Below are 26,339 nucleotides of genomic sequence, written 5' to 3'. Positions count from 1 at the left end.
GCGATGGGATCCGCTGTGCGGGTTGTCAAGTGGGGTGCCAGCCCTAGGAAGTACCCAAGATGAAGTAAGTTTTAAAAAACAGTCAAATTACAGTGACACTCAAAAGTTAAAAGAATACAATTCCGCTCCCGGCTTCCGCCTCAGGAGTATTTGTTCTTGTTTATTTCTTCTTGTTTATTGAATTGGCATAGAAGTGCTAATCAATTACAGTGAAAGTATTTTATTTACCTTTTACACAAATCCAGTTTAGGCAATCCTCAACAGTTCATCCACTAGTGTGCCAATACCATCGAAAATCTCATGCAGAGGGGCCTTGCACATAAAGGCACATGTAGTTACTATTCTGTTAGCTTCATCCACATGGCATTTATGAACATCTTTACTAGTTTGTTTGGCTCCAATTTGTTCTATAGCTAAAGCAGTCGCAACATCAGGAAACCGTCCATCAACATTCTCATTCTTGCCAATTGTCACTTCACAGCCTGGGAAGATCTTAGCCGCCAATACTGGAGAAATGCAGCACAGTCCAATGGGCTTCTTTGCTTTGTGGAAAGCTTCAAGTGTGGACTTCACTTGGTCATTAACTGTGCATGCATTTCCCTCCACTGCCCAGGAGGACAGGTTCTTTGCCACACCGAAGCCACCAGGGAAGATGACAGCATCAAAGTCATCAATTTTGATGTTCGCTAAATCTTTAAAATCACCACCACTAAAATCACCACGTGCTAGCCTGACACTTTCAACAAGGACGTTTCTCTTCTCTTCTGTAGGACTTCCTTTCAAATGATCGACTACATGCATCTGGTCAATGTTTGGTGCAAATATTTTTAGCCTCCCTGCGGCTGAGGTGCACGAGCACGGCCGACATCTCATGGATTTTGCTGCCATCGAACACGCCGCAGCCAGCCAGCACTACAGCCACGAGCTTCTTCGCTGCCATACTGCCTGCACGAAAAAATAAAAATAAACAATAAAATTGTATACAATGGATTCTTCTTGTTTATTGAATTGCCATTGAAGTGCTAATCAATTGCAGTGTATTTTGTCTCCACTCAGAGGTAAGCTAGTGGGAAATCAGTAGATGTCCTGTTTAGTCAGGCAACCTGTGCACCGGCATGGGCAATATATTGTCGAAGTGAACTGGACGACAGGAAGCTGTGGATATCCTGGCAGGGCAGTCACCGCTTCAGAGTGAATAGATTTGGGTGATTCAGTCATGCAGAACCAAGTCATGAAACTACCACAGCCATTCAGCCTTCAGAGCTGCAGACCTTTGCAAAAATCTTATTTGCTCTTCCTGTATTCCTTCCAGCGTCTGGTCAGATGTGTTCCTCGTCTATTGAGTCTGGACTTCCACAGCACTGTGTGAATGTGTACGGCCAGGCTAGTTTCAGAGTTCCACTGGTCTACACGAGAGACAGTGCATTTTATGATATGTTTGGGCCTCTGAAAGGGCCAATAGGCTTGAGGCCGACAGTCTTATAGTGCCTGGCAGGTGCCAGTCTCAGGCACCAGCCTGCTGACATATTTTTTGATTTTTGTAGAGACCAGAATGCCAATAAAGACAAATGCCACGCCACATGTGAGCTGGTCCAGACTGGCCTAGAGTGGCCTATAGGGAAATTGTTGACTGCCTCTGAACAGACAGCTGCGCTCGAGTAGTAATCTCACAGGCCATATCTGACTGACAGCCTATGCCAAAGTCCGTCTAGACAAATAAATGCTGCAGACGCTGATTGAATTTCTTTATGGGCCACTTCGCCCCTGAAACCTAGCCGGCCGTACGTTTCACTAAAATGTTAAGCATGACCATCAAGTCATTGTGGTGCTTGTGTGAAAGGGGAACAACCTTTACAACGCAACTTTTACAACGCACTACACTTACAACGCATTTTTTACAACGCAAAATCCATTACAACGCACTACACTTACAACGCATGACACTACAACGCATTTTTAAAAACTACCTTTACAACGCATTCTATTACAACGCCTACCATTACAACGCATAATATTACACTACACTATCCAACACTTACCCTACTGTTGCACCCCCTGGAGTTAGAATAGTAATTTTTACCCCTATACTATCCAACACTTACCCTACTGTTGCACCCCCTGGAGTTAGAATAGTAATTTTTACCCCTATACTATCCAACACTTACCCTACTGTTGCACCCCCTGGAGTTAGAATAGTAATTTTTACCCCTATACTATCCACCACTTACCCTACTGTTGCACCCCCTGGAGTTAGAATAGTAATTTTTACCCCTATACTATCCAACACTTACCCTACTGTTGCACCCCCTGGAGTTAGAATAGTAATTTTTACCCCTATACTATCCAACACTTACCCTACTGTTGCACCCCCTGGAGTTAGAATAGCAATTTTTACCCCTATACTATCCAACACTTACCCTACTGTTGCACCCCCTGGAGTTAGAATAGTAATTTCTACCCCTATACTATCCAACACTTACCCTACTGTTGCACCCCCTGGAGTTAGGATAGTAATTTTTACCCCTATACTATCCAACACTTGCCCTACTGTTGCACCCCCTGGAGTTAGAATAGTAATTTTTACCCCTATACTATCCAACACTTACCCTACTGTTGCACCCCCTGGAGTTAGAATAGTAATTTTTACCCCTATACTATCCAACACTTACCCTACTGTTGCACCCCCTGGAGTTACAAAAGTAATTTTTACCCCTATACTATCTAATACTTACCTTAAATGCAATTTAATATTATGCGTTGTAATGGTATGCGTTGTAAAGGTAGTTTTTAAAAATGCGTTGTAGTGTCATGCGTTGTAAGTGTAGTGCGTTGTAATGGATTTTGCGTTGTAAAAAATGCGTTGTAAGTGCATGCGTTGTAAAAGTGTGCGTTGTAACGACATACATCCGTGTGAAATTGTGTAACAAAGAGAGCCAATAATAACATTGCACACATGTATGTCTGCTTTCTTGTAACTGGTGCATTTAATGATCAAGAAATTAACTTTATGGATAATTGGCCGGCTGTGTCTCCCATGACTTTGTTTAAAAGTTCAGTCAAGGAGGTGATTGCAACACTGTGCAACAGAGAACCAAGTTAGAGTGAATTAGGTGGTGTTGGCACACCCTTCATTTCTAATGTGCAAACAATCATCACTTAAGCTACAGCTTCACACTAAGCAGTGTTTGAGGTCTCACATTACAGGCAGCTTTAGGTTTTGGCAGCCCTACAGTAACCAATATACCTAGAGAGGGTTTTGGGTCTGCCGTTTGTTCATGATTACATTTATTTCTTGTCTATTGCAGCTCAATGCACTGAATTGATGGTGTCAAAAGGCAGATGTGGAGACAGAGCTTAAGGTTAGTGATTGGTGAGGCACGGGGCCACCGTGCTCTGACCCGCCAGTATTTTGTTTATTTCTTGGGTAGACAGACTGAAAGTATTCACATACTGTCAGCTTAGCCTGTCAAAGGCTTCATGCATGTGGAGATTCACAACAACACCAACAACATAATTCCATTTCCCAGGAATCCTTGAACTCTCACGATCATGGGGGCCATCTTGGATTATCAGGTATAACTTTACTTGTGTTTCACTGAGTACTAGCTAGGCCATCCTGCTACAAATATTGCCACAGCCAGGACCCTTGCTTTGGATTTGCGATTTGTATTGGGAAAGCAGTTACTTCTTCTGAAGCTAGCTGAAGAACAATTTCAATATAGAGACATATTCTGGAAATCAACTTGTGTTGTAAAGAGAACTTTGAAAGCAACCTTTGAACTATGTTTCTGAACATTTGGCCTTATTTGTAAAAGAGTTCAGAATTTAATTCATTTCATAGACTTTGTTTTTTATTGTAAAGGGACAAAAAGATTTCTTGCTCCAAAGTATCACTGATTATGACATGTTTATATGACTGTGCATTTTTCGAAATACAGATGGATGAAAAGGTTTCAGCAATTGTTCAATGGCCTCAACCTACCACAGTCAAAACTATTCAAAGTTGTTAAAGCTTTGCACATTTTTATAAGAAGTTAATTCATCCAGGTTCGGGAATCATAACACCCATAACCAAGCTACTATGTAAGGGAGCAATTTTTGCTTGGTCAAAAAAAGCTAGTCGCACCTTTGCTTCTTAAAAGAATGTCTTTCTTGTGCTCATATTTAGCAACATCCTAATGCACAACATCCGTGTACTGGGGAAGCAGAAGCTTCCTATAACTCCATGGGAATGAGTGTTTTTTCTCAGAGTAACCTGAACAAGACAGATTCACCTGATAGGTTCATTTTCTTGAACATTCTCACCGGCAGAGTTAAGGTATACTATCGCAGATTGGAGTGGGGCAGGCTGGAGTGATGACGATTGGAGTGGAGCAGATTGTTTTAGATTGGCACTGATTGGAGCTGATTGGAGGGGGCCACCTTGTTTTGGATTTGAGTGGGGCAGGTTGTTTTGGATTGGAGTGGTGCAGATTGGAGATTGGAGTGAGGCAGATTGGAGTGGGGTGTATTGGATTGGAGTGGGCTGGATTGGATTGGAGTGTGGTGGCTTGGGGAGGGAGTGGGGTGGATTGGATTGGGCTGAGGTGGATTGGAGTGGAGTGGGGTAGATTGGTGTGGGGTGAATTGGTGTGGGGTGGATTGGATTGGAATGGGGGAATTGGGATGGAGTAGGTGGATTATGGTGAGGTGGATTGGAGTGCAGTGGTATGAATTGGAGTGGGATGGATTGGAGTGGGTTATTTTGTTTTGCATTGAGTGGGGCAGATTGTTTTGGATTGGAGTGGGGCAAATTGTTTTGGAATTAGAGTGGGGCACATTGTTTTGAATTGGAGTGGGGCAGATTAGAATGGGGCAGATTGTTTTGGATTGGAGTAGGACAGATTGGAGTGGGGCAGTACTGTTTTGGATTGGAGTGGGACAGATTGGAGTGGGGCAGACTTGAGCAGTGCAGATTGGAGTGGAGCTGATTGTTTTGGATTGGCGCTGATTGGAGTGGGGCAGATTGGAGTGGTTAAGGTATATCATCACTGGGAAAGACCTTCAGCTATCATACGATGTTTTGAAGACTTAAGGCATTACCTGTTAGGGGCAAAACACTATAGACAAATCTGAAATTTCTAAAAACAGCTAAAGCATTGGCTCCTTGAAAACTAAGTTGGAAACTTTTGTTTTCTGATTATGTTTTTGTGATAACCTACATACCAAGTCTCAATAATTGTACAATTGGCTCGATATAAAAGAATCAACTAAAACAGTCAGTCAATTAACAGATGATCCACCATTAGTTCTGTCCACAACAATTTCAAATGATCATTCTATTGCTTTGATTAATATGGAATCATTTTTTATTAGAGTATGTTTAGAAAATCAATCTATTGACACAAAGAAGTGTTAAAAGACAGGAAGATAAATATGAAAAAAAAAAAATTGTGTCAAGATAACGCTGTATATTTGACATCAGTTCATTTAAGACAGCAGGCTAAGAACTGGCTTCATGTATCGAAGGTTGCTTGGTGTCCTTGAATAGCTAAGACCCTAGCAGCAGTCAGAAGATATTTTTGGTGGTCACATTTATTCAAGAATATAAGACATTATGTACAACATATTACACTTGTGCCCAGATTAGGATTTCCCATGGTAATTCTATAGTTTTGAAACCATTACTTGTTCTACCTAGACCTAGGTATACTGTGTCAATGGATTTCATTGTAGAATTACCCAAAAGTCCTGGTTGTCATGATTGTATGGTAGTAGTCCTAGTAGATATAGATCAATAGACTAAAATTAGTAAGTTTATATCTTTACAGGATTCCCCAGTATGAAAGAGCTGGTGCAAATTTATGCACAAAACATTGTCTGATTGTGTGCTATTCCACAGTTTCTGATTACTGATATAGGGTCTAGATTTACTTCAAGATCTTTGTTTGCCTTTGTAAGAGTTAGACATGGACGACCATCTGCCCACCAATCCATCAATATTTTAACAGTATTTGAGATGTCAAGTCTTGCAGCAAGGTGAGGACTGAAGTAAGACATAGTTCACAGAAGTAACATGCAAGAATACTGACCATTCATGTATTTGAATGTCTTGGTCTGTATGGCCATCAATGCCAAATATTACATTTGGACTAGTCCTTATGTACATCAGTACCTTCAGAGCAAGAACATTTACATTGAAGGACAGAGGTGTGCACAAGAAGCATTGAAGAAAGCAAAAGCTAGTTACAAATTCTATGGTGATCGTAAAAGAAATCCAGCTCCTCACTATGGTACGGGTGAGGTGTGGTTCCTCGCAAAATATTACATCTTAAGAAATCTTCTAAATTGCAACCCAAAATTGCTAGTTCAATTGCCAATTGATCAACTTGTAAATGCATTTATTATAAGATTGATATTGCATCCTTCTCTGCAAATTCATCCGATAGCCATGTATCTGTTTTGAAATCCTGTTGTCAGGATTGGCCACACTGATTCTGATACAAGACACGCAGTCCCCACTTTCAAAATTAGGCAGGTGTACAGTTCTGGGTACTCACCCCCTTGTTGGAGCCACAGGGTTGCCAAAAGGTTTGCTGCCATAGCTCAGGCTTGAGTTTACTCTCTTTCCCCCCAAAAAAGATACTTTAACATGGAGGTCGCTGAATGCAGGTCAGCGTTCTAGTGTTCCTCTTAGCTTTCTGTAGTGTAGTGTTCAGGAGTATCGCGCGCAGGCACTCTGTGCTCCGCGCACTTCAACGGTCATTTTCCAGGGAAGAGTCGAGTTTTTCTCCTCAGCGCTCAAGGCTTTCCCGGCGATTCAGTTAGCGAGTATTCTCTAGCTCGCTATTTCCAGGTTTTACTTAGCAGTGAATTTACTCGTAATTACTGCCATTCAGGTACAGTCTTTTTGGTTGAATTATTGTTTCCAGTTCGTTCCTGTGATAAGAGGCAGTAGTCATCTTGAGTATTGCTGCATATGGTAATTTCCTCAGTCCTAGCGACTCATCAGCAGTATGTGAAGCAAAACTATTCAGTCAATAGCTATTCTAGTGACGTCCGCCTTGGTAAGCGCTAGACTTTGAATTCCAACTTTTAAGCGCTAAGACTTTGCACACAAACTACAGAGGCGTTAGACTTTGAACTCAATAACTAGACGCTTCTGACCTTTCTTACTTGGTCAATCAGTTTAACAAGTTTAGTCAAGTTACCTACTCTCATAAGGCACGAATTTCTTGCCAGCATTAACCTTCGAGAAAGACTCTTCAAGTAAATACAAATATATATATATATTTCTACTTACCATCTTTACCAGCTGCATCTTCTATTCTGCTGAGGGTACAGAGTCAAGTTGGTATCCTTTTCACAGTTGAGCTCCTTCCATCCTGCAACTAAAGAAAAAGAAAAGGATTTATTTACACTGACTATCTACCTACAAGGTCAGCTAGAGAGAGGCAATTCCACACACACATTAAGGTAACAGGGTTAATTTGGGAAGAGTACAAAGTTGACTTAAGAAGTCTAGAACTGTTTGCTTATATTTTCAGGTGCAGGCATTCCAGTGGCAACACCAGTGTGGCAGTCTCTCTAATATCCCCATTCCCCTTTCCCCCGTGATTCTGGAGTCAGAGAGTCTTCTGGTTCTAGGAGTGCAGGGGAGTTGGGAAATGTTCAGCAAGAGTAGACGTCAGCCATTCGGCTCCTGTGGAGGCACCAGTTCAGGTACTTGATTAACACCTGTTCTGCAAAAACACGCCTTACTCCAGATCCTGTGTTGGTTCAGGTGAATGCCATAATTAAGATTACAAAAGGGGGTGGTGATGGACAGAGCATCAGAAACAATCAAACTCTCACACCCAGTCAACAGATCTGGGTTTGATCCATCACCGTTCTTTAGCCCACTCTGCCACCCCAGTTCAGACATGGCCATATGCAAATCAGTCTGACCCTGTGCCTCATGGGAACAGTCCAACCCGAACTGCCAAGCCATGCATTCCCTGGACCGGAAACAAGCTTCCTAGGACCGGTTTCTGGCATTTCAGCCGTCTTCAGCCAGGCTTGCTTGAATCCAGTGGCAAAGTGAGCAAGGGACTCACGTCTGAGCATACCCTGCCAACTTATGGCAAACAAAGCGGTACAAAAGGGGGTGGTGATGGAGAGAGCATCAGAACCAATCAAACACTCACACCCAGTCAACAGATCTGGGTTTGATCCATCACCGTTCTTTACCCCACTCTGCCAACCCAGTTCAGACATGGCCATATGCAAATCAGTCTGACCCTGTGCCTCATGGGAACAGTCCAGCCCAAACTGCCAAGCCATGCCTTCCCTGGACCGGAAACAAGCTTCCTAGGACAGGTTTCTGGCATTTCAGCCGTCTTCAGCCAGGCTTGCTTGAATCCAGTGGCAAAGTGAGCAAGGGACTCACATCTGAGCATACCCGGCCAACTTATGGCAAACAAAGCGGTACAAAAGGGGGTGGTGATGGACAGAGCATCAGAACCAATCAAACACTCAGACCCAGTCAACAGATCTGGGTTTGATCCATCACCGTTCTTTAGCCCAATCTGCCACCCCAGTTCAGACATGGCCATATGCAAATCAGTCTGACCCTGTGCCTCATGGGAACAGTCCAGCCCGAACTGCCAAGCCATGCCTTCCCTGGACCAGAAACAAGCTTCCTAGGACCGGTTTCTGGCATTCAAGCCGTCTTCAGCCAGGCTTGCTTGAATCCAGTGGCAAAGTGAGCAAGGGACTCACGTCTGAGCGTACCATGCCAACTTATGGCAAACAAAGCGGGACAAAAGGGGGTGGTGATAGACAGAGCATCATAACCAATCAAACACTCACACCCAGTCAACAGATCTGGGTTTGATCCATCACCGTTCTTTAGCCCACTCTGCCACCCCAGTTCAGACATGGCCATATGCAAATCAGTCTGACCCTGTGCCTCATGGGAACAGTCCAGCCCGAACGGCCAAGCCATGCCTTCCCTGGACCAGAAACAAGCTTCCTAGGATCGGTTTCTGGCATTTCAGCCGTCTTCAGCCAGGCTTGCTTGAATCCAGTGGCAAAGTGAGCAAGGGACTCACGTCTGAGCATACCCTGCCAACTTATGGCGAACAAAGCGGTACAAAAGGGGGTGGTGATGGACGGAGCATCAGAACCAATCAAACACTCACACCCAGTCAACAGATCCGGGTATGATCCATCACCGTTCTTTAGCCCACTCTGCCACCCCAGTTCAGACATGGCCATATGCAAATCAGTCTGACCCTGTGCCTCATGGGACAGTCCAGCCCGAACTGCCAAGCCATTGGTTTTGCTATAATTAAGATTAGGCACATAAAAGTTTAGCTGCAAGGGTAGTCAGAAACAATAGAGATTGGAGGGGTTTTGTGCCTGGGAGCAATCATGGCTACCAGTTTCTAAAATTCATGCTCCACATTTATCATGTGAATTTTATATCAGACATCCCGACAAACCAGGAGCACCACTGCAGAGATAGCGTCTTTTAGGAGGCACACCTGGAAACAGGGCTTACCTATGGTGACAACCAGGTGTGGAGTGCCATACTCTTCCACACCAACATTGGGGGATATTCTCAAGAACGTGTGATAACTACCGCCAAATTAGCTTAACGCAACTTTGCCTATCGCAGTCTGTAGCGGGAAAATAACGCTGTGTTAATATGATATCCCCAAGCCGGCGGCACCATGCGATAGTCTCACAATAACGCATCAAATGCCCGCGATAAAGTCAATGCGACGCCGCAAAAATGTGAAACACGAACGCAAAAAAAGCTGCGATGAGGCATATGGCGATACAAAATCCAGCGAAGACCAGCAACAGGCCTGCAATTCTCACGCGTCAGGTGGGGAAATGCACCATAAAAGCAGACTACAAAAACAGTGAGATGACAATGTACGAGCACAAAACCACATCCGTGACGTAGAACCAATGACCATTGTCCCGCATCACATACGCATCTCCTCACAGTCACAACGTACATTGACATGCAGTCTGCATGTAAACTGCTCCAATGCTGAAACATGCATGGAACATGTGAAACCGCATCTCCCCTTCACATCGCCGAGGGACAAGCCACCCCTCCTGCACACAGACGTGTCATGACCATGATCAATCAATTATGACAGCGCGGACGAATGTAGGGGCAGTGACTCCCGCTTACGTACATGTTGCCCATGTTGTGGGACTTGAGTCACAGGGGGCATCCCTGCATCATGGTGGTACATAACTGACCCCAAAAGGAGACCTGTTGTCACCAGAAGGTCACAAATGGCAGCCAAAATGGAATGACCTTGGACACATGTGAAACGCCGAAGAGTGGGATACCCTACTAACTGTGTGATACACAGGACTGGCAGTTCGAATACGTGACACCCCAAACAGCCTCTCTGCACAGAGGTGACACACCCACCATCCATGAACACATCAGAAAATCGTCATCAACACATGTCGCACTCACACTTGTCTGAGTGATGTGCCTGTACAGATGAGTGACATGCACTTAGTGAATGTAATTTTGGAATGCATTTATTTGCACATGCTGTACCTGTGGTCATTCTGTACTGTCAGATGATTTCCAAGGATAGTCACAATGTGATGTGCTCATCTGAAGAAATTTGCAATGATGGTGTCCCTGCGGGCTATTCCTGCATCGTCCGGTGCCTCTGGAACTGGTATCTATGGTGCCGTGCTGCGTACACGTATGTTGTGCAACACACGACATGCAACGATCATCTTGCACACGATGTCTGGGCTGTACAGGAGCCTTCCACCTGTGACATCCAGGCACCTGAAACGTGACTTCAACATGCCAAATGTGCGTTCCACGATTCCCCTGATGCGTTTGTGGGCCACATTGTACTGCTTCTGGGGCTGTGTGTTCGGGGCTCGGAGGGGTATCATCATCCAAGCGCAGAGTGCATATCCTTGGTCACCTGAGACAGTGCAGAGAGACATAAGTCAACAGTTGGTTCTGCATGATGTGTTGGCAGGCTCACTGGTTCATTTGTGTGTAATATGTGTGACTTTGTGATTCCTGTATGACATGTACTGCTTGTTGCAAATGAGCGGCATCAATGTGTAGTACGTAGCCTCACTGCTGCTCCTCCCTCTCCCCGAGCCTATTCACTAGTGTACGCAGCGCGTTGCATCACTTGCACCCCTACGGCATACCATTGCCATGCACGTCTGCGCATGTCCACAAGCCAGACAACGACACTGTGATGTTGTGCGTTGAAGGTGGGTGGCCACGTGTGTGTAGGCCTATGGTGAGGACAGGGTGGACACAGATGTAGAGTACATGCCTGGCTGAACTTGCCCTGCGGTTGAGGGTAGACCTTTGGCTTATGCTGCGGAAATAGCAACACACACAACAGTTGGGAAGTATGATCCTGGACCCCGGGCGTGCTTGCTCACCCTCATGTACCCCTGGCCGAGGCCTAACTCTGTGTGCATGCTACATAGCAACATTGCACAATGTGTGATGGGTGGTGCAGACACCACACCAGAGACACATGCATCAGTTAGCTCTTTGTCAAGGCCTAAACTCAACCACGCCCAGAGCCACGTGTTGAATGACCACACCCCTACGCGGTACTGCCGTATGCCGGCCCACACACTTACGCTCACAGGGGGGTCCCACACAGCCACATGTCCCAGGTCTACACTGCTGCATGAGGTGACAAGGTTGCTCATGCTGTACACAGCACAATGTGATGTGGTATGGCCCGGGGCCCTCATGCATACATAACGACCACACGGACACACTGATATAATTTGTGGAACTGGCTATGGGCACGTGCGCCCGGCACCATTTATTGCTAGGGTCACACGTCCAGTGACGCCTGTGCTGGATGGGTGTTGAGTAGTGTAAGCAACCCCTCAGGGGTTGGTTGGTGCTAGCAACAACTACAACAGTGATCAGACAACCAGAAGTTCAAAGTACAAGCAGCATGGTTGCATGACTTGAGCTGCACAGAGTTAATGGCCCCAGATGCACTGCGGCCGGCACAGGCACACCCGCAAGGGACGGGGACTTGTGGTGCACTGAGATAGAGCCACGAGAGCTGGGCGGGTCCTCGTTGATGTCCAAGGAGAATGTCGCGGAGCGTTACGGGGGACAGTGGAAGGTATCCATCCAGGGCATGATGCAGAGGGTAGAAGCAAGCAGAAACAGGCATCATGGAGGAGATGAATGCTACAGTCTCCTTTTTCCCACCATGTCAGCATCAGCTACATGATGAAGACAACCCCCAGGCCATAGACTAAGACGCCAACAATGATCAACAGGAGACTGCCCATGACTCCCGTGGCACAGAGTCAGTGGCACCAGAGCTGGAAGGGGATGCAGTCTGCGATGAGGCCTGTACAATGATATAAACTCTGCAATGAACAAATCAAGTCTCAGTTCCAATTGTGTATCCTACTCAACTGCAGTGTGTGCCGGAGGCAGCAGTCAGCATGGGGCAACCGCTGTGCAGCCAGCTCCTCCTGGATCTCTGACACACGGCGTTGGAATGGCATGTGGAGAAGATTCCTGGATGTCAGAGGTGGTGGCACCAGGGCAGAGCGGGTGTGCACCCTGCGACGATGCCGTGTCCTGCCTGGGATGGACTGGATTGGATTTGTCTGAGGCCTGCTGAACAGGTGTGTAGGCCTAAGGCAGAAGTCCACAAGGGCCCACAGACATATGTGGTCGGAATGCTATGCACAGAGTTGGTGGCACCACATCGAAGGGAGTATAGGGATTTAAACGATGCCATGAACATGTACTCTGCCATCGTGTAATCAAGACTCAGTTCCAAATGTGTAACCTACTTGTCTGCTGTGTATGCCGGTGGAGTGCGTCAACGGGAAAGGAGTACTGCGGGCCTTGCTCGCGGAGGCCGCAATGGTCTGAGGAGGCTGCCAAGCTTGCAGGCCTCAGGCTTCGAGCTATCACAGGCACATGGTGGGCACTCTTGGAGACACGCCGGTGTCGGCAGGTGAGCAGTGAGGCCTGGATGCGCAGGGGCGGATGAGACTGGTTCGGGGAGCAGAGGCCCGGGCTGCTGCAGGGGCACAGGATCGTAGGCACCGCCGCACACGGCGTCGGCCTCATGGCGGGGTGAGAAGCGCCGCCCTGGCAACCATGTTGGCCATTCCGGAAGAGGCTACGTGCTTTTTATTCACACCCCTACGCTAGCCTAACATACGCCGGGTGAGCCCACTCCGCACACGCTTACAGGGGGGACATAACAAGTTACATTTCCGTGATCTTCCCCACTGTCTGGGGTGACATGGTTGCATCCACTATCCACAACACTACCAACACCAGCATTATACGTTGACATGGATATGTCTGTGGTCTGCATACAGCAGACTGTCCAGCACATCCACGCCACACTTAGCAATGTGTGCATTCTCATTCATGGGTCACTTGCCTCCTTCGCACATGCCTGGTTGCCACCTACCTCCACATTCCGCTATTGTGTGGCTGATGTGCCATGCCATTGGTGGCTCATGTACCTGGCTAGCCCAGGTTGCCACAGTAAGTTATGATGTCGTGTCTGGTGGGTGTGCATGTTGTTTTGCATGTTGTGTGTGGGTTTGTAATGTGTGTATTGCCAGAGTTGTGGGTTGCATGATTGTGGAGTTGAGGTGTGTGTTGTGTCCACTTGGTACTTACCAACGAGCACTGCATTTCCGTAGGTGCCATCCTGGAAGTGTCAGTTGATGATGGACTGTCGGATGATGTATGAGTCATGCACACTGCCTGAGTAGTTGGCGACGACATTGGTGAAGAGTCTGAGGTGGTCCACTAATGCATGCACATTCATGGAATGTGTTGCTTTCTGTTGCGGTAATTGTGTGCAGTGTTGGCAGGGGGCACAAGTAGAACATGTGTGCAGTCAATTGCCCCCAACAAGTGCGGGAATCCAGCTATGGCGTAGAAGCCTTGCTTGGTCTCCAGCTGTTCCTGTGCAGTGTGGGGGAAGTATAGGTACTGGGGTATCAGGCTGATGATGGTATCCAGGACAGGTTTGAGGAACTTGGATAAGGCTGGCTGTAAGACTCCTCCGACTCTGGTGGTTGTTGGTTGGAAGGCCAACAGGTGCAGCAAAGCCAGCAGCTTTGTCTGCGGAGGGATGTTGGTTGTCCGCTGTGTTGGTACCGTCAGCCTGTGGGCAAGGATGTACAGGATGCGGAGAATGGTTGTCCTTTTGAGCCTGTAGTGGGCAATTACATACTCTGGTTTTAAGTCTTTGAGGCTGGTTTGTTTCCCGAAGGTCCGCTGTCTTTGTCTACGTTGCCTCTGTGGTGGTCCGGGGGGGGTGGGGCGGGGGGATCCGGGGGGGGGTGGTGATGGGTGTTGTGGCCCTGTTGGGGCTCCGAGCGGCATGATGAGTAGCTCCATGGCGTCTGTTGTTCTTCAGGTGGGGTTCTGGGCTGAGCTCCCTTTATGCTGCAGATTATCATCCGACTTTGCACCAGGTCAGAGCAGGTGTTAATTTCCTGCTGCTAACGCGTCTTATCGCATGTTTTGTGTTCTTATCGCCGATCTGGCTGGTCGTTGAGAATGTTGGGGTGTGGTATTGCTGCGGCTTTTTGCTTGGAAACGCCTACTCTGCATCTCATTAGCGATAGTTGTCGGGGTCGTCCGTGACGATGTTTTTTGAGAATGCTATCGCCGGAAAACTGGTGATATGGGCTGTTTGCACCAGCTTGTGAATGGGGTGATAAATTTAATGCGACTTTTTCTGCGCTAAAGTGCCGATAACTCGGCGATAGATCCTTGAGAATATGCCCCATTATTTCATGGGAAAGAGGCTGACAGTGTTCACAGAGCAATTTGCTTTCAGTAAACCTTTACGTTCATTCTTACTTTTTGGACGTGTCACCACTGTTCATTAACCCAGCTTGAGTTTATATTGATTTTTATTTTCACTGCTACAGTGGCAGTGACACCAATTTACAATGGCTATTTGTAGAGACTCTCTTTCTAGCTTTACCAAACCCTTCGCTAGAATTACAAGTGATTGGAGGGGCAAATGAAGAGGAAACCCTTAAGCAACTGACAGAGTATACAATCTGGAGGACACTAGTTGTAGATTTGTCTGCACAGAGATGAGTCACAAGACTGGACCTCTGAGCAAGAAGGTAATTTCGGAGATTTTAAGGATTAGCTTATATTTAAAACACCGTTCCTGTCGCCTTCAGTGTTGACACTGTAACACCCATTCTCAGTGGCGGCAGCATGGCTTTCGGGTGGGGAGGACGAGTGCGGGGGTCATGGGTAATGATCGCGCAGGGGAGGGTCGCGAATCTGTGAGGGAGTGCGTATAATAAAAAATAACATAAAAAATAACTTACCTTGCCACTCTCTGCTCCTGCTCACCTGGAACTCGAGGAACAGAAAGCAGGCCCCACTTACCAATCGCAACGCTGCAATGCAGCCTTGTAACTGGTGAGCACCGAGGCTCCCTGACCAATCACAACATTGCACTGCAGTGTTGTGATTGGTCTGAGCGTCCTGTTTGGATGCTAAGCCAGGGAATGGGGGCCTGGGCATGTTCTCCATGCAGGCTGTAATGCAGCCTGCATGGAAAACTAGGAAAGTGCGCATGAATGGTTTGGGCGGCCCAAGAGTGCCGACCAAACAGTCATTGTGCACTGAGGAGTGGGCAAACCACTCCTTCCCTGCCGTGCTCTGAGAGCAGAGCAGCACCGCCCGCCCGCCCGCCCGCAGAGCAGCACGAACATAAAATGATAATAACTGAAAGTTATTATCATTTTATGTTTCTGCTTCTCGCACTCCTTGAAAGCAGTGGGGCGACGCTCCTCCGCCATAGCGGAGGAGCCGTCACTGCCCCTTCTGCAGTTACCTGGAACAGTCAACTAATGTTATCACTTTTCCTGATGTTTTATATAACAATTTGGGTGGTATGTCTGCTCAAAAAGCAGGACAAGTTAATCCTCCTCCTCCAAAACACTGTCATACATTTGCCACTGATGGGCTCACTTTAGATTTTGAGCATAGGAAACTACGAGGCCAAGGGCCTGATGCAATTTGTACGTTGCAAATAAACTAAAAAACATATAGCTGTATGGTCCACAGCGAAACCGGAGACCAGAAATAAATGAAGGGTTGATAAGTTCCAAAAAGAGAGACAGATATAGTAAACATAAGGGACCATTGTAATTATGGTTTTAATTCCTGGCATGCAGAGTGATACTACCCAAAAACACAAGACTGACTAAATATGTCACACGTGACATGAGGTCACTTGCAGCCATGTAGGATGCATGTGTGCCCCTATGGTGCTGTGAATGTTCCTCTATGTTATCGGTGTAAACAGATACCTTTAAGGAATAGAGGGCACATTTATAAGGAGATTGCACCACCGGAACATCACTTATTCCAATGTTCCGGTGGCCAAAGCCCTGCTCTATATTCACAAAGCGGCGTTAAGCCACTTTGCGTGGCTTAATGCCACTTTGTAACTATGGTACCCTTTTACGCAGGATTTTACAAGGATCTGTAAATCTGCTGCAGTACCAAAAATTAACGCCATTGAATAGCAGACGTTAGATTGGTGCAACAAGGAGAAATACTTTGATTTCTTCTTGTTTTTGCTCTTTCAATGTATGCTGCATTCTGCAGCACACATAGAAAGAGCAAATTACCTTTAAAGATTGTTTATATGCAGGAAGGTACATAAACATAATCAATCATCCCTGCAACACAGGCACCCTTACACTAGGTAGGTTTTTTTAGTGCTAAGGCAAGGGAAAACACGGGTGCACCGTGTTCTTGTAAATACGACGCATCCCTGCTTTTTTTAAAGGATGCAGCGCGGCGTTGCTAATTTGCTTGCAGGATCGCATTGCGCCATTTCCTAATAAATATACACCAGAGTATTTCAGATAGGGTTTCTATCCAAAATAAGCTTGCTGCCTCCCCAAATGATTCAATAAAAAGCATTACAAAAACTGGTTGAAATAACCTTGTCTATCAAAAGGTCGGGAAAGAGTATTTTTCTATGCAGATTTCCAGGAGAATTCCTAGAAAAGCTATGTGAATTCCCAATTATGTGCATGCAAAGGCGTTCTGGATGTGCAACTGTAATTGTACATAGTGCACATCTGTGCATGAGAAAATGCTTTTGCATTAGTGCAATTATACTTTAGTTTTCTTTCTCCAGGGAGGAAATATTTTTCCTGTGGTGACGCTCTTTGCCCTACACCCCTCTAAATGTTGAAGTATTATTTTTCCATTATCAGCATGGATGTAGATGTACTCCTGTCCTCAACAAGGAGTGACTCTCAGGTTCCAGGGTGGGAATGGGTTGTAGTGAAAGTTTTTCAAGTTCCCAAACTTTCAGGGCATCCCACCCAGGATTGCCCACACTTCACCCAAATTATTTCTGTATCCTACTATACCGTACTGGGATAATATTATTATTAACCAAATTGAATGGGAACTTGTATACCAAGTCATTGGCATGTGCAAGTTTGACTTGATGCCTTTCTGAAACAGTCACCACACAAATTAAAAATAGAAGTTAAAGTTCAAAGTCAACGCTTAATTGAAATGATGCAGGGCCATTTAAGCTGAACTCAATTACCTTTTTTCTACTGGTTATTCCACATGGCCCCCCTCGCAGCCATCGTCCAACAACATGGCCTCAAAATTGTATCCTTTGCCGACGACACCCAGCTCATCCTCTCCCTCACCAAAGACCCCACCACTGCCAAACTCAACTTCCAGAAAGGAATGCAAGACATCGCAGTTTGGATGACCAACAGCTGCCTGAAGCTCAACGCTGAGAAGACAGAAGTCCTCATCCTCGGTACCACCCCTTCTGCATGGGACAGCACCTGGTGGCCGATTGCCCTCGGAAGCCCACCTACCCCCCAAGAACCTCGGCATCATACTCGATTCATCACTCACCATGAACCGACAAATCAATGCCGTCAACTTCCAACTGCTTCAACACCCTCCGCATCCTCCGCAAGACCTTCAAGTGGATCCCCCCTGAGTCAAGGAAGACAGTCACCCACACACTCATCACTAGCAGACTGGACTATGGAAGTCTCCACTGGCTCCCCATGGAGAAAAGAGACACTTTCAAAATCCTCACTCACGCCTACAAATGTCTACACAACAACGGACCCAAATACCTCAACGACAGAATCAACTTCCACGTACCCAAAATAAACCTCTGATCTTCCAACCTCGCACTGGCCGAAACCCCGCGCATCCACAGAGCCAGAGCAGGCGGAAGATCCTTCTCTCACATTGCAGCCAAGACCTGGAACGAGCTACCGGCAGACATCAGAAGCGCCCCTTCCCTGAACACCTTCAGGAAGACCCTCAAGACCTGGCTCTTCGGCTGAACAGATCTGCGGACCCCCGCACTCCCTCAGCGCCTTGGGACCCTCACAGGTGAGTAGCGCGCTTACAATTCCCTGATTGATTGATTGATTCCCCAGGAAAAGGGACTTTTGTGATCATGGAATGCACAACCTCACCCTTACACTGTACTTATGTTGAATTGAGTTGTGTAGCACCATTATACACATTGTATTTGATGACAGATATTCTGGAGATCAAATGTATCCTTGTTTAAAGAAATGGGGCACAAGGGTGATCCCTGAAAATTTTGAGAATACCCCAAAAGTTGGAAGCTGTGAGCATTAATCAAATTTTCAATTGTTTCATGCCTCCTTTATTGTCAACAAATGATGGAGTAGGTGGGAAGAGTGCATTTGAAAAATATCTAATTACCCCATATTTTCTGGAACTATGGAAATGGCTACCTTCATCTGAAAAATATATATTAGGTGGACATTATAACAAAATAATTTGCAGTACATTTTCACATTGTACTAACCATAAGCCAGGGGCTTTACTGACAGTGGAAAATCCTGTTGTAGGGTACGATGTACACACAGAAATCTATGATTTTCATCTGTTGAGGTGTATGTGCACTGAGGGGGTTGGGGACTCTAAAAGATATAGTAACTGTAGAAGTAAACCTAAGACACGTAAAGTGACTACTTCTTTTGTGAATCGACCTGAAAAAAACAATTTTCCTAGTATCACATAACTTAGTCAGGTGTGGCAGCCAGGATTAATACAAAAACAAGTTGATGGACAGAATACAGAACAAAGTCATACATTCACACCAGTACAGAGATCTTGGCCTAAATCCATCGTTTTCTTTGCTCAACAGGCCATTCCAGTTGAACCCAGCCATATGCAAATCAGTCTTGACCCTGTGCCTCATGGGAACAGTCCAGCCCAAACTGCCAAGCCAGGTCCTCGCTGGACTGGAAACAAGCATCCTAGGACCGGTTTCGGGGTTTCACCCCTTTTCAGCCAGGATAGCTTGATTCCAGAGGCATGGAGAGCAACGTTCACCCTAAGTTGACAGGGTATGCCCAGACGTGTGTCCCTTGCTCACTTTGCCACTGGATTCAAGCTAGCCTGGCTGATGATGGGTGTTACCCAGAAACCAGTCCCAGGATGCTTGTTTCCGGGCCAGTGACGACATGGCTTGGCAGTTCGGGCTGGACTGTTCCTATGAGGGCACAGGGTCAAGACTGATTTGCATATAGCTATGCCTGAACTGGGGTGGCAAAGTGAGCTAAAGAATGATGATGGATTCAACCCAGATCTGTGACTGAGGGTGAGGGTCTGAAAAGTTTCAGCACTCCAGTCCATCATCTCCTTGTGTTTGCTTTGTCAGCCAGGATTAATACTCAAGCCTCCTGATCTGTCAGTACAGACCTCTTGTCCCTTCCTATTATATTACTAAGCAAAGTGCAGAAAGGGGTCTCCTGCTCCGCTTGCCCTGCTTGGAGGTGATGTCATGTTGCTTTTCATGGATAAATAACAGCTGAAGAGCCGGTGACCTATTAAATAAAGTTGTAGAACTTTCCACCTGTTTCCTCTTCTCGTGATGGAATGGCTACTAAGGGTCTTAATGGCAACATGCGGTTATAGACCAATAAACGTGCTATAGTCTTACCCCGTATAGGTCACACTAAATGCCAACGAAATGCCTGCATTTACGATGTTCTCCATTTGCTTCTGTAGGTTGTATTGAGAGTCCAATAAAAACTCACTATCTAAACAGAAAACATGGCAGCTGCTTCTGTGAAATACTCCAGAGACTCCTTTGGGATACGTGGTGTTGCATAGTGGGCAAAATAAACTTGGGCAAGTCCAGCCCTGCCAGTCAACCACCCTAAAATCATTAGCCTTAACGCTCCATAGACTAATATATTCCATGTGCATGAGCGACAATTACAAACTGTGCACTTCGATAAGCCTTATTTGATATTATTGAAAAGACTAAGCCACAATATAAATCATGTGTTAAGAGTATTATATAATCGATAAATAAGAATGCGTTTTGGGAATCACGACAAAAAAAAAATAAGCTTTGAATACAGTCTTTATTTACAGCAGCGAGGATAACGCTCCCTCCCAACCGAGGGCTGGTAAAACATGCATTGTCTTAACGTGGAGCTTTTCTTGAGCCCTCATTACGGGTTGGCCACTAAATGATATGATAATTATCACATCTAATAGTGTTCAGTATTTAGCCGGTGCAATAACTACCTTATATCACGCATTTTTGGGAAATACGAGCATTTTGCTGCTTGCTGTTCCAAAATCCGCATGTTCGTAAATACTGGGCGCCTACCCCCCGAAATATCTGCAGGTGCGATTTGCGGCTATTTATCACAAAAATCATCATAATTCTGATGTCTGTGGTAACCGAAGTTAGTGCACATATCCAAACTTATTGGCCTTTGTCTTTTTTTTAATTTTTAGGACTTGATGTTTGTGAATCTGCACTATGGAGGTACTCAGCCCCATTTTACATATTTGGGGCCTTATTTATGAGGACTTGCGACAGTTTTGCGCTTCCGTTGTGTCACTTTTTATGACGCATCGGTGGCGTAAAACATGCCTACTGTTGCGCCCTATTTATAAAGCAACGCATCTAAGCAGATGCGTCACTTTGTAAACCCCTGTGCTACATTATACCTGCTTCAGGTATAATGTATGCGGGGGGGCGTTCCCATGTAAGTAAGCCTCGTAGAAGTGACGCAGTGAAATCTACAAGATTTCACTGCGCCACTTCTAGGGTGCAAATGCGTCAATATCTTATGCCTGCCTCACAGCAGGCGTAAGACTGACGCAGGTCGTTTCACATGGGGCTTGCCCCATGTGAAAGTACACATTGCTGGAGTTGCGTCACTTTTGTGACACACTCGAGCAATGCGTCACTTTTACGCCTACAGATACGTCAGAAATACTAACGTATCTGTAACTCCTTGCGACATAAGATGTCATACAGTAAATATGACGCATCAATCTTGTCGCAAGGAGGGTGCACTGAGAAGTGACGCGTCGCTGCTTTCACGAAGCGATGCGTCACTTCTCATAAATGAGGGCCTTGGTATTTTGCAGCACCAGAAATCATTATTAGAGCACCGCTGACCACGGTAAAAAGGAAAAGGCGCGAAAAAGAACAACATTTACAATTGGAGAAAATATACCTCTGTGCTAATTAGGACAGACCCAAAATTAGCCACATTATGACTAGTTTGCATAATTTGGCTCTTAACACCACAACTGGCCTGACCCCAAACTGAAATAATGTTCTATCTTCTTGATTATGTTTTTACATAGTCTGCATATTCAGTAGTTGGTTATCTGCCAGTTATCTAGTTCTCTAAGGAAGAATGTGAGCAGTGTGGAAGGCTTGTGGTAACTTGGCACAGTGAACAGGTACTTGGAATACAATATTTTCATTTGAGGGGACGACTTCTTTCAAGGGAGCAGAGGCCTAGTTTTGCAAACTCTCAACTCCATAACAACCAAGACCAGTTTTGAAATTCCATAGTATAGAATAAATAAATACATTTGCCATGCATGTGTTATTCAAAAACAGACAACTCAGTTACAGCATAGGTGTTGCACTGTGTGTGAAATATGATCAGGGAATATGGGTGCAGTGTAAACCTGTCAGTGTACATGCAGTGTTAGTGATTGTAGCAGAGCAGGCAGCTCAGCAAAGAAGGGAAGCAGTACCCCCGAACAGTCAATCAAAGCAAAGTGGCAATCCTTACAGCACAGCAGTTCTTATTCCAGCAGAATTCCTCCCAGGTCAATCAATCAATCAGGGATTTATGGAGCACACTACTCACCTGCAAGGGTCTCAAGGCGCTGTGGGGAGGGCGTTCAGGCAGCTCCGAGGTCATCCGAAGATCCAGGTCTTGAGGCTCTTTCTGACTGCTTGCAGTGTGGGGCTTCATCTGATGCTGAAGGAGAGTTTGTTCCAGGTCTTGGCTGCGATGCAGGAGTAGGAGCTGCCTCTTGTTCTGGCTCTGTGGATGTGGGGGATTTCGGCCAGGGCTAAGTCAGCAGAGCAGAGGTTACTCTTGGGGGTGTGGAAAGAGATTCTTTCGTTGAGGTATTGGGGTCCGGTGTTGTGGAGGGCTTTGTAGGTTTGTGTGAGCAGCTTGAAGGTCACTCTTTTTTCGATAGGGAGCCAGTGAAGGTCTCGGAGGTGCTGGGTGATGTGGTCTTGTCGTGGGATGCTGAGAACAAGTCTGGCTGCGGCGTTGTGGACGGTCTGGAGTTTGTGAAGTAGAGATTTGTTGATTTCGGCCTAGAGGGCATTCCCATAGTCTAGCCTGCTGATGATGCGTGCGTGGGTGACGGTCTTTGTGGATTCGGGGTGGAGGGATCCATTTGAAGGTCTTGCGGAGTATGCGGAGAGTGTTGAAGCAGGTGGAAGATACGGCGTTGATCTGTCAGTTCATGGTGAGGGAGGAGTTGAGTATGATGCGGAAGTTGCGTACATGGTCCGTGGGGGTGGGAGGGTTTCTGAGGGTGTGGGGCCACCAGGTGTTGTCCCACGTGGTGGGTATAGATGAGAGGATGAAGACTTCTGTTTTCTCCGAGTTGAGCTTCAGGCAGCTGCTGCTCATCCAGGATGCAACGTCCTTCATTCCTTCCTGGAAATTGTGCCCAGTGATGTCGGGTTCCTTGGTGAGGGAGAGGATGAGCTGGGTGTTGTCAGCGTTGATTACTATGCTGAGTCCGTGTATTCTGACTATGGTTGCGAGGGGGGCCATGTAGATGTTGAAGAGCGTGAGGCTGAGGGAGGATCCTTGGGGTACTCTTCATTTGATCTCTGTGAGTTTGGAGAGGAAAGAAGAAAGTCTTATTCTTTGTACTCGGCCAGCGAGGAATGAGCGGATCCAGTCTAAGGCAGTACCCTGTATGCCAGCGTCGTGGAGTCTGGTGGCTCGCGTGCGTTGGGAGACGGTGTCAAAGGCTGCTGAGAGGTCTAGTAGAATGAGGGCTGCAGTGTGGCCTTGATCGAGGAGTGTACGGATGTCATACATGGCGGCTAGGAGGGCGGTCTCGGTGCTGTGGTTGCTGCAGAAACCGGAGTGAGAATGGTCGAGGATATCGTTAGATTTCTATGAAGTTCGTTAGCTGGATGTTGACATTTTTCTCAGTGACTTTGGCGGCGAAGGGAGTAGAGAGATGGGCCTGTAGTTCTGAAAGTCCATTGAGGAGGGGTTTTACTTCGGCCAATTTACTATCATCGGGGAAAATGCCAGTTTCGAGGGTGCAGTTGATTGTCCGTCGTAGTTCCGGTTCTGGTGCGATGGCGATGCATCTCTGTGGATGATGTGATTTGGGCAGGGGTCAGTGGGTGCTCCAGAGTGGATGCTCCTCGTAGTCTTTGTGGTATCTTCTGTGGTGACAGGGGTCCAGGCGAGGATGGTCGGTGTGTGGCGTTGCTGGTGGATGGTGTTGGGTCGGTGCCTTGGTCTTGCTTGTCAAAGTTGTCGTAGAGTGTCCTGACCTTGTGGAGGAAGAAGGAGCTAAGTTTGTTGCAGAGGTCCTGGGAGGGAGGGACATCAGAGGTTTCGCTGTGGGGTCTGATGAATTCTTGTATGATGTTGAAGAGTTCCTTGGAATTGCGTGAGTTGGAGAGGATTCTGAACTGGTGAAATTCCCCTTTGTGGATCTGATAAGTTGGTGGTGTACCGTTGTGACGGTCCTATAGGCAGAGCCTACTTCTGGGGTTCTGCTGTTCCTCCTTGCTTTCTCCAGTCTTTGGCACGAGTGCTTGGATTCTTGGAGGTCTGTGGTGAACCAGGTGGCTTTCATAGTGTGTCATCTGTCGTATACTCATTTGGTAGGGTCAGAGCCCCAGTACTTATACCCAAAAGTACCTATGATGTAGGGGGAGACTTAAAAGCAACTCTCTGAAGTGCAAAAGGATTCCTTTCAACCCAGCCCTGCCTGCCAGGCTATCTGTAGTGGGTGAATGAATCAGTGCTTTGTGTGTGGACAGGACACTATCTATAGAAGTGTAAGTGTCAGCCCCTCCCATTCCTCCCTGCCCAGGACGACCCTTCAGAATGCAAATTAATGTAGATGAGTGCTCAGAATGCAGATGAGCCTCACCTTCCTGTGCTTGTGGTTGTATAGAGGGAATGCAGAAAGTGTAGCTGTCACCCAGCTGTATTAGAGACAGGCTGCAGGAACACAGAGCAAAGTTTAGAATAGAGAAATGTCCACTTTCTACGAGTGGAATTCCTAAAATATTAATGTCAAATCCAACTTTACCACTAAAGCAGATTTCTCATTACTATTCCAAAGATATGAAACATGATTTAGCTACTCCTTTGTAATCAGGAATTACAGTTTAAAAGTGTTTTAGGTGTTTTAAGGAATTCCCTGCCCGTAGGGTTACTTAGAGCCTACCTCAGGGGTGACATATGTCATAAGAGGGGAGTTTAATGCTTGGCATGTAGTTTTAAATGCCAAGTTGAAGTGGCAGTAAACTAACACACAGGCACTGCAGTGGCAGGCCTGAGACAGGTTTGAAAGTTTACTTGTGTGCGTGGCACAATCAATGCTGCCGGCCTACTAGTCGCACTTACATTACAGGCCCTGGGTGTATGGTATACCACACTACAAGTGACTTACAGGTAAAGTAAATATGCCAATCAGGGGGCAGATTTATGTTAGACTTGCGCCACTTTTACGCTGCCGTTGCGTCACTTTTGTGACGCAGCGGCGGCGTAAACCCTGCGCCACGTTGCGCCCTATTTACATCGTGACGCATCTATGGAGATGCGTCACGGTGTAAAGCCCTGCGCCACATTAAACCTGCGTCAGGTTTAATGTATGCAGGGTGGGCGTTCCATCGGAAAAAGCCTCGGAAAAGTGACACATTGTAAATGCGGCGCATCTGTGGTGGCGCAAGGGTAAACTTGCGTGACGCATCTTTCCTGGCGCATCCCTGCTGATTTGCAGGGATGCGCCAGGAGGAAACATAAATCTGCCCCCTGGTATATACCAATGTCACCATGTTTTAGGGGAGAAGCACAGGCACTTTAGCTCTGGTTAGCAGTAGTAAAGTGCTCAGAGTCCTAAAGCCAAAAACAAGTTCAGCAAAAAGAGGAGGAGAAGGCAAAAGGTTTGGGGTAACTATGCAAAAAGGGCCATTTCCAACATATGTGAACAATCCAAATCTTGGTGAATTCTGCTTCACAGTGATAGAAGAACAGACATTGAGCAATCAAAAAGGTCTCTCTGAATACTTCCCATTCTATCTGGACTCAACTAGTTACACTGCAGGGGATGTGATATTTTTGCTGCTGGGGTAAGACCAATGAGTTCATAGCACCCACTTAACAAAAGTGATAATCAGTCTCATAAGGTAGCCTGACTGAGTGATGACATTTGGCAAAATAAAGACTGCCAAGAGGTACATGCACTGAACAAGAGCATAGGTCCAAGGATCATTAGCAGGATAGCAGCTCTGGTAAAGTGTGTGCCTTACTGTCTGCTAGTATACAATAAGGATGCAGTATTGCCTTTGGGGTCCTACACTCTCTTGACACATATGATATGCAGGAAGTGCTTCAGGCCAAGGCATAAACAACTCATGACAATCCCACTACCACATCCCAGGAAACTGGGAGCAACCCACACTGAAAATCAGAAGGGATTGACGGGTGCCCACCATGAAGGTATTCGCGATAGTCTACAAAAACCTATAAGCAAGGTATATAGTTAGACCAACGATAACTGGAAGTCTAATTATTGGTCCCAAGATGAAGCTAGAAACATTTATATTAGAGTAATTATCACCTTCATGTTAGAAATGATAACCAGTTATACATAGGATGCCAGAAGACTCAGTTCATTCAGTAGACTCCACAAAGTGTTTAGTTGTTTCGTGATAGCTGTTCTAATGAAGCCCCAAGTGGATGTACAGCACTGCCCTAGTAAA

At 46.3% G+C, this 26,339-nt stretch overlaps 1 pseudogene across 1 annotated transcript in view; it reads right to left on the bottom strand.

Annotated features, from left to right (window-relative positions):
* Positions 1-246: 246 nt before the first annotated feature.
* LOC146821920 (glutamine amidotransferase-like class 1 domain-containing protein 3, mitochondrial pseudogene) overlaps positions 247-26,339 on the bottom strand; it is a 103,171-nt pseudogene continuing 77,078 nt past the window's right edge. The window contains exons 2-3 of the transcript XR_014962785.1: positions 7,283-7,370; positions 247-945 (exon numbers count right to left, since the gene is read on the bottom strand). The product of XR_014962785.1 is annotated as a glutamine amidotransferase-like class 1 domain-containing protein 3, mitochondrial pseudogene (transcript). The remainder of the gene's footprint in view (positions 946-7,282; positions 7,371-26,339) is intronic.

This window comes from Triturus cristatus, chromosome 6 (assembly GCF_964204655.1).
Source record: "Triturus cristatus chromosome 6, aTriCri1.1, whole genome shotgun sequence".
In the NCBI taxonomy this organism is placed as follows: domain Eukaryota; kingdom Metazoa; phylum Chordata; class Amphibia; order Caudata; family Salamandridae; genus Triturus; species Triturus cristatus.
The sequence above is the reverse complement of the archived record's forward strand: the minus strand, read 5'-3'. Positions and strand labels throughout refer to the sequence as shown.